The sequence below is a fragment of the Tympanuchus pallidicinctus genome, unplaced genomic scaffold, assembly GCF_026119805.1.
Source record: "Tympanuchus pallidicinctus isolate F22 unplaced genomic scaffold, pur_lepc_1.0 scaffold1, whole genome shotgun sequence".
NCBI classification, from domain to species: domain Eukaryota; kingdom Metazoa; phylum Chordata; class Aves; order Galliformes; family Phasianidae; genus Tympanuchus; species Tympanuchus pallidicinctus.
Genome location: NW_026294618.1, coordinates 16,374,492 through 16,396,486, shown reverse-complemented (window position 1 = coordinate 16,396,486; position 21,995 = coordinate 16,374,492). Strand labels below are relative to the sequence as shown.

General features: G+C 36.7%; 1 non-coding gene across 1 annotated transcript; it reads right to left on the bottom strand.

Moving 5' to 3' along the window:
- Nucleotides 1–20,270: 20,270 nt before the first annotated feature.
- TRNAM-CAU (transfer RNA methionine (anticodon CAU)) lies at nucleotides 20,271–20,342 on the bottom strand. Its single transcript has one exon. It is a non-coding gene; the product is annotated as a tRNA-Met (tRNA).
- Between the last annotated feature and the right edge of the window lie 1,653 nt (nucleotides 20,343–21,995).

Sequence of the window (21,995 nt, the reverse complement as noted above, 5' to 3'; positions counted from 1 at the left end):
TGAGGGAAAAAGGAGAAGAGAAAGGAAAAGATGCTATGCATCTACAAAGATGGTTTTGCAAAGGCACAGAAAAAGCTAATTATTAGAATGTCTGTCATCAGACATTATCATGTCTGTCATCTCCTGGTACCAGAAATGCTGTGTGGTGACCTCCTCAGGTACACTATAAATTGTTCACTTGCCTGTAAAGAACTCATTTTAATTTCATAAAGATGGGTAAACTGCTTTGAGGATTTTAAAATTTTTGTTTGTTTGTTTGTTTGTTGAATATTTCAATATTTTAAAAAATAAGTTTTTAAAGTATTTATTTATATTTATTTACTTCTTATAGGCTGTGGAGATCTCTGTTAATGCAAATTGTAAACATGAGTCGTGAAGTCACACTGACTTTCTTACAATTTGAATTTTACACCCGGCCAGTCTTTTTGGTTCTAACGTGGATTCAACAGAGCTTTTCTTCATGTCTGTATCTGCAGGGCTGCGGACCTGCTAATGATACAACTAATTGTTCTAATGACAGCCTAACCCAGCAGCAAGCCTTGCCATTTCCTATTACTACACCTCCTCCTTCTCCAGACATCTAAAATGGCGTTCATTTCTGCTGGCAGTGCAGCCTTACAAAGAGCCAGGGCTTTTTTGAGATTTCAGTGGGAAATATAGCAACAGGGATCTTAACTCTGTTTACGAGGGTAATGGTCTATAGGTAAGCAGTGTAATTTAGTGGAAGACAAAGTTAAGCATAGCAAGTATGCAATTACTGAGTGGCAGCTTTATTCACATTCCTCAGAAGGACAGTTGGAAGAGTTATTATTTGAATATAAAATGAAACACTGCATGCCTACTATTTGCTTTTGCTGAGATGGAATAAAAAAATTGAAATAGGAGTATAAGCAAATCAAATGAATTTAACACAGCTCTGGGGAAGAAAATAAAAGTAATATTTAATTTGACAAGCCAGATATAATTTAGAAGAAAACTCCATCTCTACTAATAAATCTTAGATGTGAAACATTTCCTGTGTTGTTACAAAGAATTAATATTTTCCTGGAAAACTTAATCTGGCAAAGTTACATTTCTGTGTGGCTCTTGTGACAGTGACAGCAAACATTCCTAAGAACAAAATCTCCATCCAAGGACACCAACAAAATCAGCCAAGAAAGTCTTGTTGACTTAAAATTGTTGGATCACAATCTATACTACACGGCTTGTATATGACTATTTGATTGAGTTGCATTCCAGTTTGTATTAGATAGTATGATTTATCTATCAAATTTAAAGGTGAATTGTTGTTTCTGCAATCTCCTGGGATTGTATAATATTGATTTAGTTCGCAGGGAGGTGTGAAGCTAATAATAGGAGAGGTTTCAAGTCTTAGCTCTGTATTGGACATGGACATGCAGTTTTTTGTGGTTTTTTTTTCCTCTGAAAAGGATCCCTGGAAGGAGTTTGTGCTATTAACAGCCACTCCTGGGACAGAGAACAGCCACAGCCCCTCAGTCAGGCTGTGCAAGCACAGCACAGCAGAGGACAAAGAGTTTGTCTACGTGCAACTTCAGGAAGGCTTTAAGTATCTTAAAGGTAATGAAAGGTGAAATTTTGAAACATTTAAGTTCATCTAAAATATAAGAAAATTTGCAAATGTGAAGAAAGGACCAAAAAAAAATGGATTTGTACATGGCCAGTGTTAAGTACGTCTGATGCTAAGCCTCATTTAAGGAATTTATTAATGTGTTTTCTTGCTTGCATTAAAACTTTAACTTCTGCTAATCACACCCTCAAGTTAGCAGAGACAGACTTTCTTATAATTAGTGGAAAACATAACAACTTTATATAAAACAACCTTGCAATAAAAGCGCTTTGACACTTTCACGTAAGTTACAATCCCAATAAATTTGTGGAAACAAATCAAGACAGACAAAAAAGAAAAGAGAGAGAGAGAGAAAAAAAAAAAGTTTGAAAACTTTATGCCTCATTATTTAGATGCTTTCCTTTGGCTTTTCATGAAACATGATTTTATGGTCTTCCAACTGATTCTCCGTACTTCTTAAGTATTGACAAATGCTGAACATATGTAGATCAAAATCACACTTTGCAGTTATATTTCATTTTTATATGCAATGGCTGTATGAAATAAGAGGAAAGAAGTAACTGAGGGCTCTAATAACAAGATTCCACTTGGCTCCACAGGAGAGTCCTGTGAACATCAGCCTCACAGGAGAGCACTATAGCCTTAAGAAACTAGGAGCAACTTATCTGGGGACAGACTTTTATCAAACACGTGAAAGTGCACTGAGATGTAGCATTTAGACCCAAATTCTCATATTTGCATCCAATTTTTGTTCTCACAGGGCCTCAGTTTCCTATTTACAAATTAAAAATAATGCAAATATTACGAACATGATTTGAATGTTAATTTAGGTGAGTTCTGAGGGAATATCACAAAGTCTGTCAAAGTTGTAAATTAGTGGTAATCATTGCCTTTTAGGAGATGATCATTGCTTTTCCAGAGCAATGCTTTGGTGTTTTTTCTTTCCCTACTTTTCCTTCACATACAGAATCTGAAAGCCATCAGCCACTCCCTTCTTCTCCCTTCAGGCTTTTCAAGTCCATCTTGGAGCAGCTTTCAGATGTCTGGCTAAAAGTGGAAAGTTATTTCCTCCAGAGGAAGCCTATCCTAGCATGGAGACAACATACCCTGTCATCGTGTGGGAAGACCAAGAACGACAATCCTAGCAGTACAGTAGAGATGCTTTCCACATTCTCTGCCTCAAGTACTGTAGAAGCAGAATTTGCTCCAAATGTCTAAGGCATCATTGTATTCCATCAGTCCATACATTTAGCCATGGAAAGTTATAGTTAACGGTCTCTGAGAGAGACAGATTTTGACCTGGTTTTGTAATAATGTGAATCTGGGGCTGATAGATAAAGCTACATCAGATACATCTACCTGGAAGACAAGTGTACTTGGCCTTTTAGTAATAAGGCCATTTCTCCTTTCTGTCAGTGATTTCCAAAGAAGATTAGCTACTAGGATGTCTGCACCTCTTTCTTGAAGCACTTGCTTTCAAAATAATTACCAAACTGTAATAATTATAAAACAAGGAATGAGCAAGACAAACTGAAAACTTCTGGGGTAATTATGTAAAAAATTGAACTTAAAAACATCTCAAACCAACAGGCAAACACACTGGTGCATATATACACAGTGTGGAAGGTCAGTATGAAAACCTGTGCTTAAAATAATCTGCCTTTTAAAATGCGGAATGTTTTCCACCTGGAAGATAAGTGTACTTGGCCTTTTAGTAATAAGGCCATTTCTCCTTTCCATCAGTGAAAATAGCACTAATTATATTTTCTTGCTTTTCACAGTAACTATACTCCATGAATAGGTGTATGAAAATAGACGACTGCAGCAGACAAACGCAGAAGTCACACTCAAAATCCCATTCACTACGCTAATTGTAGATGATGATTATAAAAATGTGTTGGTGCTCACTGCGACCTGCAAACAGGAAAATAGTGAATCAATCAAGATTGCAATTATGCTGTGAATGCCCCTAATAACCAGACTAAGATGGGCATTCAGTAGATAATTAACTTAAAACATACAAATCTGTGTTGTTGTTTTTAGATGAATCCCACAGTAGTTTTCCATTCTGCAGACGATCACCTTGTGTGAACATCTCCCAAGCATTTTTCCACTAATGCAATACCATCCCAATGAAGTATGAAGTCAATTAAGAGACTAGCTTTTCTGAACACCTACCCAAAACAAAGAAGATGGTTGTGGCTTCCCTGTTTGTACATGTCTTTTTCCCATCTTGCCTCAAACCAGCAACACTGCAATCTCTTCTGCAAAATAGTGCATAAAAACAAACTACTGTAAGTCAGTACTTTCATAGTGAACTTAGCTCCCTTACACAAGTTATTTTAAATCAAGAAGGGTTTATATTCTCATATAAAGTTTCCTTTTTTTTTTTTTTTTTTTTAAATTTCGTGTATTACTCTAAGATTGTCATTGAAGAACTGTATTCAACTATATTTTGTTAAACTGTGGTTAGATTCTCTCAAGGTGCAGCCTTAATAGAGCTCACATCATGGGCCAATATAATAAAACAGGAGGCATTACTTTCTGAGCAGCCCTTGTATATTGTTCATATTGAACTTGTTTTTTGTTTATACATGTAGCATACATGGAGATAAGTTAGTTTTTAAATGTATCATCTTCTCTTTAGGGACAGCATGAGGAAAAGCTCACTCTGAATTTCAATCTTGTGTGGGTTGAACAAATAACAACATTCCTTCTGCAGTGTGAAGCTAGGAGTTCAGGCAGGTTCTGTAGTTAGTGAGATGGTGCCATGTCCATCCTCATCTTGGTAGGAAGATGAATGTTTGAATTCCACTTTTGCCTGTCTGCTTTGAAGGTAACAGACAAGGGGTGGAATTTCCTACCTTCCATCCACCTACAAAGCTAATAGGCACAAGTGAAAATTCTCCTGACTAACATTACTGTTTACAGTGAATTTTACCTGTGGTTGATGATATTTAAGTGATGATTTTTGCAATCAAGCAAGAGCTTACTGGACACAAATCATACAATGTACTTAATTTCTGTTTACTTCAGAACAAAAACTTTAGGGTAAAAAAAAAAGTATCCCAGAATAATTTGTTTCTTTTTACTGACTATTAAAAGTTCTGCTTGACTATTTAGGTAAAAATTTTTATAAGGACTCTATAAAAATATAACAGTAATTTAAGATAATTCTCAGAAGTCGAGCGCTTTCTGTTGAGTATTATTTTCTTACCTTACTAAATTTATTCCTTTCCAATGAATGACTGTTCTTGATAGCATACTCTTAGATATTCTGTGATACTCAATTATGAGATGACAAGTTTAATTAATTCCATCAAGAGACAATTTCATACTCAGATTAGTGTATGTTAAGATTTTTCTTTTAAGATCTGAGCTAAATATTCACTGCTTGTTTCCCACACAGCTGAGAGATTTTTTTTATTTTATTTTTTATTTTTTGTCCATTTCACACAATTTTTTTCTTTGAAAATATTTAGAGCTTTCAGGCCTTTGTGGACCACGAGATCCACAGTACTAAATGGAAGTAATAAAACAGCTTTTATTTTATTTTTATGTATAATTTAAAACTGCATTAAAACAACTGTTTTAAACCTCTCCAGAATGTGAGAATGATGTGTCAGGACTTCAAGAAGTTGAGTCAAGTTTTCTAAGCCAATTTGTAGCATCATAGTAAGAGTCAGTTTGCTCCTGGAGCTGTCATCTACAAGAAATATAAAAGTGAGATCCTAGTTTCTTGTGGCTACTAGAAGCTCCAGAGAGTTCCAAAAGTGAAAACTCTAACAATGTATATATTTTTCAAATACCCAAGTAAAGCAATATCATTCTAGTGCAGAATATATCTGAAGCATCTAAAGTGACTATCATGGTAAGTAAGACAAGGGATCAAGATTCTGTATAAAAAACAGGATGGCAGAGGTCTTGAGTCTTAACAACAGCAGGAAGAAGATGGAGCTAAATGTTTTCCTTGAATGCTGACAGTTGAGTGCACTTTTGTCTTTATCAGCCAATACACACTGCCCAAACAACCCTCAGTGGCTTCCACTCTTACACATAGGGCAGTCTGATCTGCACACAGATGTGGATTCTTCAGTGGAGAAATGGGATTTTGCAGTAGAATTTTTTAAGATATATGTCTATCCAGAATAAAATAATTCTAAATTACAGTGTTCTAAAATACGTTGCCCATGAAAGGAAGTATTTTGAAGTAACTCCTGAAAATTATTTAATTCTGCTAGAGCTATCCCAGTACACAGCCTTGCATATACAAGTTCAGAGACAGCAGAATTGAGTTCAATATATTATACCAAAAATAATCAAGGTATACTGTCTGTATACATATATATATATATATATATATATATAAAACAATTTAAATTAAATGTAAATTCAAGAGCTCATTCTGGTATCACTTCCCTTGGGCTAGCAACTTGTTATTCAGTATTTCATGACATTTCACAAGAGTTGATGTTAATGCCAATATTTTGGCCAGGTTCCAATTTATGTAATTATATTCTGCTTCTGTAAATTCCTCCTGAAGTTTCAATTTTATGTCATTTTTTTTTTTTCTTTATTTCTTTAAAATACTTGGCTTTGATTCTATATACTGTTATGTAGCTAATGTTTTCTGTCCTTGGATCTAGTTTGGCATGAAGTGATTCTAATAAATACAACTTATCTCTAAAGATAAATGCAGGGATAAACTATTAGACAGTCACTTAAAAGTCACTGGACTAAAGATGCAAATACAGCACACATTAGCAGTTACTATGCTGTTCTCCACCACATATTTTCTAGCTAATTGCAATTTACAAAAGCACATATCTTTCTTGATAAATTATATTTCTTTCTTACTGTATACACCATAAAATATGTTTATTTCTTCCCTAAAACATTCCCAAAAATGTGACAGCAATAAGGTAGGGAGAGAAAAGGGCCAGTATCAACTAGAATTCATCAACTTCTCTTGAAGAACCACTTTAATGCAGAAACGCAACTGTCATCAGTCACACCTGTGATTGCAGAGTACATTGTGGGTGACTCTTACTGCTGTTTTCTAAGATTTTCTGGACTATAACCTTCTAGAAACGAAAACCTTCCCTGTAGATACTAGAATTTTGAAAACTGTAAAGTTAGGTTTCTTTCATCACTAAAACACATTTCCGTTTCACCTGTGGAAGAAGGAAAATAGACTGGCTTTCTGAATCATATTATATTTTTTTCTACAGTGTGGGACCATCAATAGAAAGGTTCATACTAGTCTTCCAAATCTGTTTCATAATCTTTTCCATGATTTTTTTTTTTGTATTTATCAATGTAGCTGTTGCAAAAGAGCTTTGGAGCAGTGTTTCTGGATTTAAACCCATATCTCAAAAAAAAAAAAAAATAGCAGTGGCACCATATGCCAGCTCTGATGATGGCTTCAGTGGATGATATTGTCCAAAGGTGAAGTTTTATCTCTCATAGAATTCTTAATCATCACTTAATTCTAGTTTTGATGCATGGATCCTCTTTGCACAACAGTGAATTTTACCTTTAACTAGGAGAGGCTCCTGAGAGAGCCCTTGTAAAGCACAGTTGACACATACTAGCCGGAGAGGGAGGAAACATGCACTCTGGTTATCAGCACACTATCTCTTTGGGAAAGATGTCAGTCACCAAATCTGTCAAGATGGCATCTTCTTCAAGCAGAAAATCCATTAGCAAAAATAAGTTCCAGTCAGCAAATAACGACTTTTGTAGTGGAAGGAGTCAGGGGAATTACAGTTTTAACCTGTGTTTTCTCTTGTTTTTATCTCATATCTATCCTATCCAAGGAAAAGTAAACAGCATCCGCAGGGAGTGATCAGCTGCCTGTGAGTATTGCGTTAGCAAGGTGGGACTGAGTGAATTACCTCTGTGGTGTTTTTCATCACAGCAACAGCAGAATACAAACCTTGAAATCATTCCCTGCCTTTAGTCTTCCATTGGTAGTACATGAGCAAAGCTACAATGAGAAGATTTTAATTCAAGATTAGGAATTTAATGCGTTAACATAATCGTTCTTCAATTTCCTGTTCAAAACATGAATATATGGAGAACTAAGGAAAGAAAACAGATCTTTAAATTAGGTCTCAAGAGAAAGAAAAATTTAATCCCTGCACGTTGTAAATAAAGAAGTCTATTCCAGTTATTATATTTGCTAAACAAAGAAGATGATAGCACACTCTTGATACACAGCTGACTGAGAGTCACCAGAACTGATTTCTGAAGCAAACACGAAAATGTGATGTTATGAGGTTTTCTCCTTAAGCGTGGTACTGTTGAGTTCCATGAATGTGGCAGTAACATCCTTGCAGTTTGTTTAGGTCTGGAGGCAATCATGGCATCTCCCCTTTTCTAAAAAGGAGCTCACAGCAACTGTGCAGATAGCAACCAGGATGCTTGCACTAAGCCAGGTCATTTTCTAGTTATAGCAATTACAGCTCCACAACAGACAGAGAATTGAAGAGAATTTGAACTGCACTTCAGAGCAATGTGATGTGAAACCTGCTGTTTTTTCTCTGTGAGCTTTCTCCAAGCAAAAGAATAAAACAATTGCAATAATTCCAGGCAGTTTCCCTTTTGTGGTTCAGATGACACATCTGAATATCTACATTGCAATTCTTTTTGCTTTTTGTTTGTTTCTTTGTTTCTGTTTTTGTTTGTGGAGTCCCATTTCTCTTTTTTTCTCTTCCTTCATCCTTGCTTTTAATTTTCTGGCTTCATAACATCTCTTTCTGACAAACCTTCTGTTGCTGCAAGGTGCACAAGCATGCATATGCAAGGACTGAACAAGGGAAGGCAAGTGGCTGTCAAAAGTATGCTAATTGCTCTGCTTAATGTATGTACAGTATGCTTTCAGATTAAAAGCATAGTGCCAATTATTAAATGCAGGTAATCAGTAGGATTGTGAGAAAACAAAAACAAAAACAGTATTTTTTCAAAACAAGATAAAAGAAAGAAATCTCTTCAAGGTCATACACTTAGGAAAATGTAAATTATAAAATTTAGTGGCAAAATCCAATGGCAAAAATGAGGAAAATACAAAGTACCTTAACACACTAGTTTTGCTCTACCTTTCCTTTTCCTGGCTCCAGGTCCCACTCAGCTAAAATACCACTGCCAAATATATGTACCAGTGCAGGCAGTTCTGGATTTTGTGTTCCCTTCCACCCCCAGTGAATGAATGGCAGTAAGTTCGTCACCTCTCTCCAGCTGGAAAATAGAAGAGATGCTGGCTTACCATGGTTCGAATTGACGGTGAATTGTTTACTGTAGCTCTGTTAATAATTCCACCCATAATTATGGACTTTACAAATAAGAAAAGAATATGATTTTCTTGACAAACAGATCAAAACAGGAGCATTTACTGATGCTATCTCCATTTCCCTCTCTCTCGGTATATATATATATGTAGGGGTCTTTATAACAAAATAACCACATGCTCTGCAGAGGATTTCTTAAATATATAGTCAAAAGCTTGAAAGATACAAATGAAAATCAGTCAAATCTTTTTCTCCAAGAATTTAAATTTTGAAGAGAAATTATGACAGCTACTTTCAAAAAGAGAATTTTACAAAAGAATGATTTAAGTGAAAAGAACATTTCCTTGTAGGGAAAATAACACAAACATTTAAGGATTTGCTTCAAGGTTTTGTAATGGCATCATAAGCTTTTTCAATTTACATCTACCGAGTAATGTCTTCTTTGCAGATTTAATATATTTAGGTATATTAGGGTTACATTTATCTAGAAGGGCAGAAGAGGGTAGGGAGAGGAAGAGATACTAAAATGAGCCTATATCTTGATCCACATTGTATCCTGATCCACTCCTCATCCTTAAATTTCATTTACATCCACTCTTCCAAGTGAATCACACAGTAAGATAAGATATTTTGATCTCCACTGTAGAATAATTGACATAACAAAGCATAGTGGAAAATGCTAAAAATAGCTACTGGCCAAAAATGTGACTTGGTGCTTTTTGTTTTCTTTTTCTTTCCTCTTGTCTTGCTATCAGATGCCCTGTTCAATTACTTAATTATTTCTGTTTGTTTCATTTTTTATTTTTAAACAGTGCTGATATCAAGATGTTTTTATGGCCTTTAAGTTTATGCATATATGAAAACATACACATCTGTATGTTGTAAATGAAAAAGTGCTGGTATCTCATTGTCTTCCTCACAAATCTACAATAATAAACATTCATACAGAAGGAGAGTAATGCAGTGATAAAAACAAAATGAGAAGATATTTTAGCACTCAATTTAAAGGGCTTGTTTTTTTATTGTTGAAAAAATAGAGGGAAGATTAAAACAAATATTACAATTGTGATGTCTTTCTATCTCCAAATGCTAGCACTAGGTTTAGCCTCCATAGGGTACTTCTGGATCTTACAAGTTTTGTGTAAACTTGATGTGGAACTGGGGGTATGCAATGGTATGTAACAGACAGAGCATCCTAAATATGCAGCTGCCTACACAATCAGGGTGGGACTCAACTGCCAGTACGTATGAGAAAAATTTCAGACATAGCCAAAGCCATAACTCCTTATGCCATGGAATGAAAATGAGTGAGATTTTACACCACAATAAGGAAAAATCTGATACCTTCTATCAGCCCTGTGAAGTAAGTTTTGCCTACTCCTTTGCAATCATGTCAGCATTCTGGATGCAGACCAAATATAACTTATCTGAAAAGGGTATAGAGGTCTAGAGAGTTTGTTAAAGCATATTAGCTCCAATGCATACTACTGCAGAGCCATAGTGCTGGAATAGCTGATTAGACCATAAAGATTTCACTGTTTCAATACGTTATGGAGAAGAACAGCCTAACTTTTTGCCCATAGAAAACAGTGAGAAAATACAAATTCAGAGTTGAGCAACTGAAGCACTGGCCACCTCCAGAGAACCATGGCAGTGACCTTGGCTCCTCGATGCTGCTTGCTTGTGGTGGCATCACTCAACAAGAGCCAGCTAATCCCACTTCCAGAATGAGAGGAACATATTTGGATGGTAACTGTTTCAGCCGATACAGAACAGAAAAGCATATAGCAGGTTTTGGATGTGCTAAGTAGCCTTCCCCTGATTTATGCACTGTGCATCTTTAACTGCCCTTCCCCTGACAGATGAGCACTCTAAAAACCAAACAAACCCTTGGTGTGTCCAAGTATGTCATCGAATGACCTCCTGCTACCGTTATTGATGAGTTACACCTGTTTGCCAACAAATACACTCCTTATCACTGTCATGTGAGTAATCAGGTAGATGCCTGAGCAAACAAGTCTGCCTAGCCCTGGCCCTGACTGCTCTTTCAGCCGGATGCAGATGAAGACCCTCCACAGCTGATATGGAGGGAAGGCTCTCCAGAGACTTAAAGGGGCACATTATAAATTCATCACAGTTTATTTCCAAAGGAAATCACATTTCTAATGAACAACTGTGGCAACTGAACTACACTTAGGATGAGACTTCAATTATTTGTAACTCTGATTCTGTCACTAGACAAAATAAAAGACATTTTCCCCTTAGATGCAGAGATAGAAGAATACTCCTGTTCCTATGGCAGCAGAGCAGACAAACTGACTTCAGAGGTCACCATGAGGCCTATGCAAGAAGATGGACTCCAATGAGGCCTCTCCCCTTTCTGACTCTAGACAGGACATTTCATCTGATGCATGTGCTCTTGACAGACCTTGGATGAAGGGTCCTCATTGCCAAGGGATCCCCTGCTGTGCCCTCAAGCCCATCCTATGAGTGAATGAGCAAGCAGGTACTCTATGAGTAAGTGCTCTATGAGTGAGTGCCATCATGCACAGCTGGCATCAGGACAAAGATGAATCAGTCCTTTATTCATAGGAAAAGGCTCTCACTCCTGAAATTCAAGCACAATTGAGAGTACCTGTGACACCAGAGCATTACAGCTCCCTGTGGACTCTTGGAAAACACTCTAATCGGAATCTGCAATGTCTGTTAAATGACTGTATTTAGGCAATAGCTAGACTGGTGGGATAAATCACATTTTGTGTGTATGGTGAATGTTTATCATGGAAGCATAGAAGAAATAAAGCTTTTGAGGGCTCAGATTAGCAAAGAGAAGAGTCACCTCCAAGAAAACACACTCAGAAAGAGAATGGGCAAGGAAAAGGACAGAGATGGGAAGTACTTGGACTCTTTTCCCATTAGCCCAAACTATGTCAAGTGGACAAAGAGAAGCAATCTCTGTCCGCACAAGCACTTTGTGCAGTCTTTTCCAAATATTCCCAGAGGAAGTGTGGTTCTGCCCTGCCCCTGCTCTTAGCCCTTTTCTAAATAGCACCATTTAGTATAGGATAAGCAGAGTCAAGGTTACTCTTTTTTTCCCCCTTTCTTTCTCTCTCTTTGCAAATTACTGCTGAGTTCACTACTGAAATTGATAGAGTGAAATGTTTGTTTTGCTTACTTGGTCAAAGAACGGGTAAAATATTATCTGAAGTTCATGCCACAAATATATTTTGTTCTTATCTTTAGTAAACAGTTAGTAACAGTGAAGCTCTCATTATCAACAAGAGCTGTGTACCTAAATCCCTTCCCTCCCACCCTTACTGTCTTTTACTCTGTAGCTGATAAAAAGTTTTCAATTACAGAGCTCTACTCACAAGAAGACATATATGTGTGAGAAACGTGTGTTGAGTGTGTTGCAGAGACACTGCACATTGTACTGCAGTAGAGGGCTCATAATAAAAATTGGTATAAATGATTGGCATATCAGCATGAGGACAGCCTCAAGGCTAGTGTGCATTGTTTCAGCATCTTCTGATGCTGCTACAAATATATTTTTCTATACAATTCCATGTTATGAAGACTTTTTCAGGATTTTTTACACCTGAGTGTAAAAAAATACCACTCAGCTGACATTCAGAAAACTGCTAAATTTGGATATAAATGTCTGAACTGAGAATAGACACAGATACGTTTAAAATGTCTATTTGTAAATGCACAACTTTCTGTCTCTCTATCCACCAAAAAATATAGGTCTTATTATCTTAAGAAACTTTTCTATAATTAAAACAAAGACTCTTGATTTTCTAACTAATATTTCTAATAGGAAAACTGAGTACTGGATACTTGTTTTATTTATACATTAAGTAATTTTGTCATGTTTTAAAAAGCAGAACAGATTCTTACAACTGAAACCAGAAGTTACTTTGTTCTGCCCTTGTCATAGGTGAAAATAGGGCTTGCCTACTCTGTTTCTGAGTTAAAATTGGAAGTGATCTGCACAGGATGTAATTGGATGTTATCCTCCATGCAAGAGAGGCTCAGGAGTGTAATTATTCTCTACACTTAGAGATTTGGTGCTGTAATGTTTAAAAATTCAAACCCAAATGCTCTTATTAAAAGGGACAAATTTGAATATCTGGATTTGTGTACTTTTATCTGCAGTTCTAAATTAGCTGAAACATCTACCGTGAAGGACACACCACTTTATTTGTCTGCACAGAAAGCTTCAGCCTGGTCCGAGCCCTCCATCACACCCACTTGTATGGCATTAACAGCACCTACATTAAGTACTTATGGGACCTCATCTCATCAGGACATGTAATACCTGCTTTGATTTCAGATCAAAAAGCCCTTAGTCACTGTATGTATTGCAGTAGGATCTCATGAGGACAGCACACAAGGGTGGAGGTTCTCCAGAGATGGCAGCCACCATTCTCTGTGCAGCCTAGCCTCTGTTTTCTCTAATCTCACACCTCCTTGAGCTCCTGCTTCTCATCATTATGGAAATGAATTTTCACCATTGAGTTTTTGCTTCTACTCTTACTGCTACCCATTCAGCCCACTGTAAATTTCTGTAAAATACTGTACATTTCATAAAATAGGGAGAAAAAAAGGATGACCCTTAAAAGGTCATTTAATGTCTTTTTTATGCTTGCTAAATGCAACAAAGGATGCAATGGTAAACAGAATCATGTGAAACACGTCTGTAGGCTGACCCTCAGCACTACTGTAACAGCAGAAGCAGGCAGCTTTCGTCATCATTTCACAAACCAGCAGAGGAACTTAAAAAAATCCTTAGAAAATCAGCTTTTTTCAGACCAATGATATGACATTTCCCTGTTTGGATTCTTGTGATGTGTTTTTAATACATCAATTATTTTAATACATCAATTATTCAGAACTATTATTTAGTGTAAAATATACTTGGCTTCATGCAACCTTTTAATAAATAGAATGCAAAACAGGCAGATATTTGCGATAACAACTAAGAAAATAAGAAAAATAGAAAAACAAAACAACTCTCTATCAATTTAACTTCATTGTTCCAATCAACCAGGAAAAAAAAAAAAAAAGAAGAAGAAGAAGAATGTAGTTTTACTGCTAGAATTAGAAGTGTGTTTCAGGTCCCATGTGGAAGGAAATACCTGTGACCCAGCAGGATGTGGGGTCAGGCACTCTGATTGCTGATAAGACTGAGCCAGCCAGCACACAGTGCATAAGGTCAGAAGAAAGAGGAGTGCTTAACCCTGCATGCTGCTTCAGAGAGCTCCTGTTGAGGTGTTGATAGAACCATCCCTTGCTTTGCACACTCACTGGCTGCATATCCTGTGTCCATTCTGAACTGGTGCTGGGTGTACAGGAGTGAGAGATTTAATGGAAGAGGAAAATCAGGAAAGTGAAGCACTGTCTATTAAAGCAAATTAAAAACAGGGAGTCACTTCACAAAATCACTGGTAATTATATAGGTGTGTGTGTCTTTTACCCACAGTTGTTTAACTGTAATTTGGTCATGCAGTCAAGGAACAGAAAAAAATGATTAGTTGCATCCTGGAAAGTCTGAGCTGCTTGCAGTTCAGTCAGGGATGCCATACAAGCAAAATAAAATAAAATTAACAAATACCAAAAACATTGCAGATAAAGGAAATGCTTCCAGGCTGAATTGATCTGATTCTTGCAGTTATCCTGTTTTTGTTGGTTTTTGTTGTTGTTGTTGTTTTTCATTCAGAGATAAGATTGCTTGACCAATTGTACTTTTCATCTTTATTTTTCAAAGTTGTGAAAAACTTTCCAAAGGAGACTTCCTTTGTTTTACCTCTGTCAGGGTCTATTGCTATTGTGATTTTATAGTTTCCTAGCTATAATATACAGGAAGAACAATCAAACAAAAAAAAAAAAAGCAAAAATATTTCACTCAAAAGCATTCTATTTTCCTGAAAAATTAATAGAAATAATTAATAGGGCTGTACAGACATTAAGCCATAGTTCACATCTATTGCATTCAGACAAAATTTCTTCTTAAATTAGCTGTCCTACTTTCTTCCCCTTCCAGAAGGCTTATATTGGGCAGATCTCTACAAAAGTGATTATTCTCACGTAAGATTAGGGGGGGTTGATAATGAACTGCGGCCTTTTTTCAGCAGGAGTTACAATGTCTTCACAGTTTCATAAGCAAAGAGGTACAGAGCCTATCAAATATTTATTCCTTGCTATATATTCTTCGTCTTCTAAGAAACGATGAGTATTTGATGCAATGATCATGAATTTTGTATTAAAGTACTCAGTTTGTATCTTAATGCTCAAACAGTTGTTCTTAATGTATTCTTCCTTAACTAAGAAATTGGAGTTATATCTTCCATCTGATTTAGAAAACTTGTGATTTCTATCACAGCCTCAGAAGTATTATGTTGAGAAACAAGATTCTTTTCCCAGCATCAGAAGTAAAGAAAACACTATGGTTCAGCAACTAAGAAAGCAACTGTAGTCTCGATAGCATTCCCACTAATCAGAAGTTTTGCTTTGCAAAAAGAGATTCCTTAAACAAATGAATAAATTGTGTATGTTCATAGATATTCAGCACATGACTAGAGTAGAGTAAGATTACTGTATTCCCTGGTGAATATTATTGCAAGAGACATAATGAAACCATTCCTGCCTCTGACATTTTTCTTAGCTGCAGCATTGCTGTCCTTGTGCAAAAGCCACTTGGCTTAAGATGGTGGCAATGGGAGTCTCAAGAGTTTGAATTTGGAGCCTAGTCATTTGGCTAACAAAATTAATGTCATTGTGTTGTGGGAGAAAAAAAAAGGAGGGGAGGAGGTGGGGAGGTGGGAGAGGTTGGCTACTGATTTCTTAAAGGAAAGCAAATGTACTGGTTAAATACATACTCTAGTATCCATACTTTGGGGATAACCATTATTAACCTGGTAGACCTTTATGGCTTTGTCAGAAATTTTATTGTTGCATAATTTGATTATTGACCTTCTAAAAGTAGAGCTTTACAGAGTAGTAGTCCATAAGGCAAAGCCAGTTTTGAGAACTGAACTGGAGATTTTGTGGTTTTCCTTGTTAACACAGTGCCACTCAAAATACTGGAGTTGGGTTTTGAGACTTTGAGTGTCATGACATTCTTCATGAAATGAAACCAGGTCTTCTTCCTTCCTGAAGGCAAGTGTGAAATTGGATCATTAATTTGGTATCAGGTTAATCCAAGCTCTTCCTCTCCATGCAGGCATTGGTGAATTGGAAAGCCTTTCTCAAACATCCCTAACAGAAAATGCTCAATGAACGCTGGGATTCCAGTGCACCAAATTTCAGCTGCACAAATTTCCCCTCAGAGCACCACAAGAGATAACGTAGTAATCACTTGTCAGATTGCTATTTTCAAATCAAAGCTATGTTTTTAGTTATTTAATTGTACAAGGAGAGAGAATCTCATTTATCACCTTCTAATTTATATCATACCTGTTTAAGATAAAAAGCAAATTGGGCCAAATGTTTACCCAATTGCAGAAACAACATCAGTTTGAGAGAAGTTAAAACCTGTGAAAATATTTTGAGATAAAAATACTGCCATTCACTTACATCTAGTAAATACTCCAAGCAGGCTGCTTCCATGAGACAGCTGCCTGTTGTTTTGAATAATGTATTAATAAGTTCAGCTGTAAATTGTCATGGTGGTTGTGAAGGATAACAGGGAATCTCATGCAATAGCATAATATTTAGTACGAAAAGAAGCTATGGCTCAAGAGATTTACTACTGTACTTCCAATTTGTAGGTAAGGTCTATAATAGAATAATGATAACCTGAACTGAAAATCCACACTTGTGTGCATGCTTAATCTAATAATGCTATGTTAATTAAGTTTGTCACAAAAATGTAATTCCTTGGAATATTAGTTTAATGTTTATAAAAAGACATTACTAAGAGAACTTCTGAACCTTGTAGCATTCTATTCATCACTAATTATTGACTTGGATATTTATGGGAATTTCTTGTACTTCTTCCATAATTCCCTAATGTAAAATTGCTGCTGCTACTGAGATTCTATTAAATTTTTCTGAAATTTAAATGATGGAAGAAAAACAAAACAAAACAGTTTGCTTGTGAGTTTGTAGGTACACATCGTTGTTGTGTTAAGAGTTTTCAAAGGCCTTTTTTTTTTTTTTTCCTTTTAGCTTATGCTCCATTTACAAAGGGGCAAATGATTGAATACACTTCACTGAATTGAACTTACACAGCTTCCTGCTGGGTTCTGGGGAGCATTCATGGAACACCACCTGGAGGGCAGCTGCTCTTTTCTCCTAGTCCTGAATATCATTAAATTTCAGCAGCAAGATGACACACTACAGAAAATTTTGTTTTAAGGCTGCACTCTTCTGTGCTGTTATTGTCAAGAATGGACTAAAGGGATTGATCTATCTGGAAAGAGAGCAATAGTTTTTAGTCCCTGTCCTCAAGTGTCCATGACCAGGAAAAGCACAATGACTAGAAGCATAAGACTCTTAGCAAAAGAAAACAACAACAGCAACAACAATAATAATAATAATAATAATAAATTATTATTATTAAAAGCAAGCATTTAAAAATATTGCACTTAAAAATGTAAGTACTCATGGCTTGTGCAGAAGCTCCCACAATTTAAGTCCATATGTGACCTGCAGAGTGTCTTTATTTAAAAAAGGAGAGCAATTGCTAACCTTATCTCTCACGTGTGGCTGACACTGGAGCTGCCCTAAGAACTCATTTTCTTGTAACTATTTGCTTAAGCATTTCACTAACAGATTACACCTGAAGAGAACATTGCAGTGAAATATTGAAGGCACGGCTTCATGTCTGTGCCTTCCAGTGGGGCAAGTAACTGAGGCTGAGACCTTGTCTGGGTTTTGCACAGTTTGAACTGTATTTTTATTTTATTTCCATTACAGTTAAGAAACTGTTTGCATTAGGAGCACAGATCAGATTGGACCAATTTATCATTGCTCACTTCTATAGTTGTGCTTTAATTTTTCTCCTCTAGTTTCCATCCTAGAGCAACATGAAGCAAGGACAGCATTAAGCAATGGCCCAGCCATTTGTGCGCTTCTCGTATTCCCTGAAGTACACATAAGTCATCCTGCTGATGCTAGCAGGAAGCTGGCACAGAGATCTGGGATAGTAATCTATATACAGTAAATGTTATCTATGTGAATTCTTTGCTTAGCAAATTGTTATTTTAAAAAATCTGTATTATTAACTTCTATTTCTGAATATTTTAATCTCTGCATTTCTCTTTTTTTCTCTGTTACACCTTTTCTACTTATCCTCTTTCCTATGTTATTAGCACCAGATTCTCCTCCTCTTCCTCCTTAGTTTATCATTAAAATTCCTAATAACAACATCAGTGTGGTTTCACAAAGAGATGAAGGCTGTAGAGTTTGTTACTGATCAATATTGTTTTGTAATATGAATGATCAACATTTCCTTCCGAAGCTTAATTCAGAAAAATATGATTCAGTCAAATATGTAATGTTACTGGAAAAATGTAGTTTTCTTGAGGAGTGTGCAAAACTTCAGTTCCATTTGATCTGGGTTCTAAGTTTACCATGACTGCAGATCTCCACAGCCTGGGAGCAATGCAGGACCCCCTGCTCTGAAGCAAAGCATCACTGTACAAACTCTGAGCAAGAGGAAGGCACCGGGTCATAATGTATATCTGGGGCTCCCAAGAGAGATAACAGTGATGTTTCCTGAATTGAACTAGGTGATATAACAGTACAAAAACAGTATGTTTCTATTCCGTGGCCACTGGAAGTGACTAATGATAAACATTATTACAGGGAAATAATTTCATATTTGAAACAGCCTTAACCCTTGAACTGTAGTTGAATGATCTGACTGTGATCAGTGATGGCCTATCCTCTCTGTCCAATGTGATTATATTGAGTAAGGGCTGTTACTCTAGGAGCCCAGATTTAAATGTAAGTTATTTTGTTTTCTTGAAGAAACCAACATTAGCCATTCTGAAAGCCAGAGCTGGGGGCACATAGGGCAGAGACAGAGTGCAGGTGGGAGGTGAGTATGCTAACCTGCTCTCTGAAAGCAAACATCTTTAGGATTGGGACCATATTTTCCAAGCTCAATTCTCAGGAAAACTAAAAAGGCTTATTCTGTATTACAAGAAAATTCATACTTAGTGAAGCCACTGAGTTTGTCTATATTTCTTCTACCACAGCAATCTTGCTGTAAATGAAAACTTGCATCCGATGAACACCAAATAATGGATTTTCAAACTAGCACTGAAATGGAAAAGATCATTCTGGGTAAGACTGGTGTCTAGATAAAATGTAAATTCAATCACTCTGTGAAGTGATTCTGAATAATCAGAAATGCACACAGTCACTAAAATGCATTACCAGAACAACACAGAAATGGAACAGCATGGCAATATTTTTTTCTGCTTAAGGATAGGAGTGGCTAGTTCTCTCAAGTAATAATTCTTTTTCAAGATAAAACTGTTAGTGGGGTAGAGGGGAGGAAGGGAAGAAAAAGAGAAAGAAAGAGAGAGGAAGGAAGGAAGGAAGGAAGGAAGGAAGGAAGGAAGGAAGGAAGGAAGGAAGGAAGGAAGGAAGGAAGGAAGGAAGGGGGGAAAAAAAAATCATGCTTCTATTGGGTTGGCTCTGATTCTGATCTTCACTCCAGCCCAAAATGAAATGATTGCATTGTACAAACTGTCTTTTCAAACATGAATTTCCTGTGTACATATTCCTTTAGTCTCAAGGCTGCATGGTGTTGAATTCACAGGACTGTAATCAGGGGGATTTTATGACCATTCCTGTTTTGTCAGGATCATTGTTGTAGCCTTAGATAAATTACCTTGCCTCTGAGTCAGACTTTCCAATAAAAGCTTTGGTTCATTTATGCCTAAGTTACCAAATTAAGAACACGGAGAGAAATCTGAATTTGAATATAGTTGATCAACTGCTCCCATTCTTCTCGTTTGTGAACCAAATTCCTTATCCATCAAATAAAGTCCATCCTTAAAATCTATTTATCTTCAATGTAGACATAAGGATGTGGTGTGGAACCGTGTCAAAGACCTTGTAAAAGTCCAAGCAGACTTCAATTGCCTTTTATTTGTCCACTGGTGATGTAATTCCATCTTAGAAAGCCACCAGATTGGATCAGGCATGGTCTCCCCTAGGTGAAGTTGTGCTGGCTGTTTCAGGTCACCTTCTCGTCTCATCCTCCATCATGTGCCTTAATGTCTCTTTCAGATGGCTCTACTCCATGACTTTCCTAAGCAAAGATAAAAGCTGACCAACTCTGTAGTTTCCTTTTCTCCTTGTCTTAAAAATGGGAGGGATTATTTACCCTTTTTTTTTTTTTCTTCTTCCAGTCACTGGGGACTAAAAACCTATAGCAGAGGATGGTTTCGATCCATCGACCTCTGGGTTATGGGCCCAGCACGCTTCCGCTGCGCCACTCTGCTCTCTCTACTTGGTGATAATAATTCCTTAATGCAGAGTCTGGCTTGGCGTGAGATATAAACTACTGTGCAAATTGCAAGTACTGTTAATTATCATTTTCTAGTTTATCATTGAGCATTTTGGAAAAAAAAGAAAAAAAAAGAAAAAAAAGAAAAAAAAGAAAAAAAAAGAAAAAAAAAGACAAAAACAAAAAGCCTATACAATAAGCTATAATAAACACTTTTTATTTGCTGCTGTGACTTACAATTCCTATTGCAGCGAAACAAAAAAATAAGATCAAGTCTCAGCTGACTTACAAAGATCATTAGTAACCATGTCTTGTATGCAAGAGCTGGATTCAGGCCATGCTGACATAAGACAATCAGTTTTCTATACTTGCAGGATGCTGTAATGAAATGCCTGATTTGATGAAGTTAGAGGCATTATGATATTTTCATCGTTGTGTAATAAAGCATCAGGAAACCTTCAAGCCTCTGCTGTTACTGAATATCTTAGTGGCATTATTACTAGCAGTGTACAGATAGGAGAAGGGGAAGGAGAGGGAGGGAGAAGTATGGGCAGTTTGGGCTCTTGGCTGGAGGTGAACAGTCTTTTCCAAATTAATATGTTCATCACCATCACAACACGATTGGTACAGCCAGGGTTTTGCACGCAGCTGGGACTTCCTGCTTTATTTCAGAAATAAGAAATAGTAGATGGAAAAATGAAGTGATTTGCAATTCTACTACAAAGCAATGATTACTAGAGTGGTATGCTGGTTTTGTTTTTTTGTTGTTTTTTTTTCTTTGTTTGGTTTTTTACAGTTACCTATTTTTGGTGAATACGCAGTCATTCAGTTGGATATTCTTTTAGGATCTGAAAGAACACACCATAATTTTCATAGAAATTAGTAATGTACTTAAATATGCATGCACATTTGCATGCTATGCAGAGTTTTAAAGATATTATCCAAATATGCAACAAATTAATATAAATGGAAAACTAAAATCATTACCAACTGAAGTGTTGCTTTCTCTGAGCCCCCAGTCACAGTCAGCATTTTTAATTCATTCCTGTGAATTCAGCAGGGCTTTGTGTAGGAATAAAACAAACAAAATTTCTATGTGCTTTCATTGTTTAGCTACTGTAGAATTTCTTGTGTCTGCTGATATTATTTATTACTAGGAGGGCTGTTTGTTTGTTTTCCATTTGGAAAAAAAAATGCAACAAAGCATTTGTTAAATTTATTTCTTTTTGAAACAATGGCAGCAGAAAGATTTACACAGGCATAACAAAACAAGGACGTAAGGAGCTTTTTAAAGAAATTAATATAATGTTTTTCCTCTGATCATATATAGCCAATAGGAATATTACATGGTTTGTTTCTTTGTTCAGCAATGAAGCTCTTGCTTCCCTCCTCACTGTACAGCTGTTGCGCTGCTTTCCCTTGCACCGTGCCAGCTCAAGCCCAGGCTTAGAACTGCCAGCAGGAAAAGTGTCCTGAGGGAGAAGTCCAGGCATCCTGAGAAGTGCAGAGACCAAGTTTTTCCAAGCAGAGCTCTGCCAAGAGCGGGCAGAAGCAGCTCACACAGGAACACAGCCAGGGCACCTGGTAGATGTGCTCGTGCATCTCCCCAATGCTCTCACACACTAAGAAGCACTGCGAAAGCAAACCT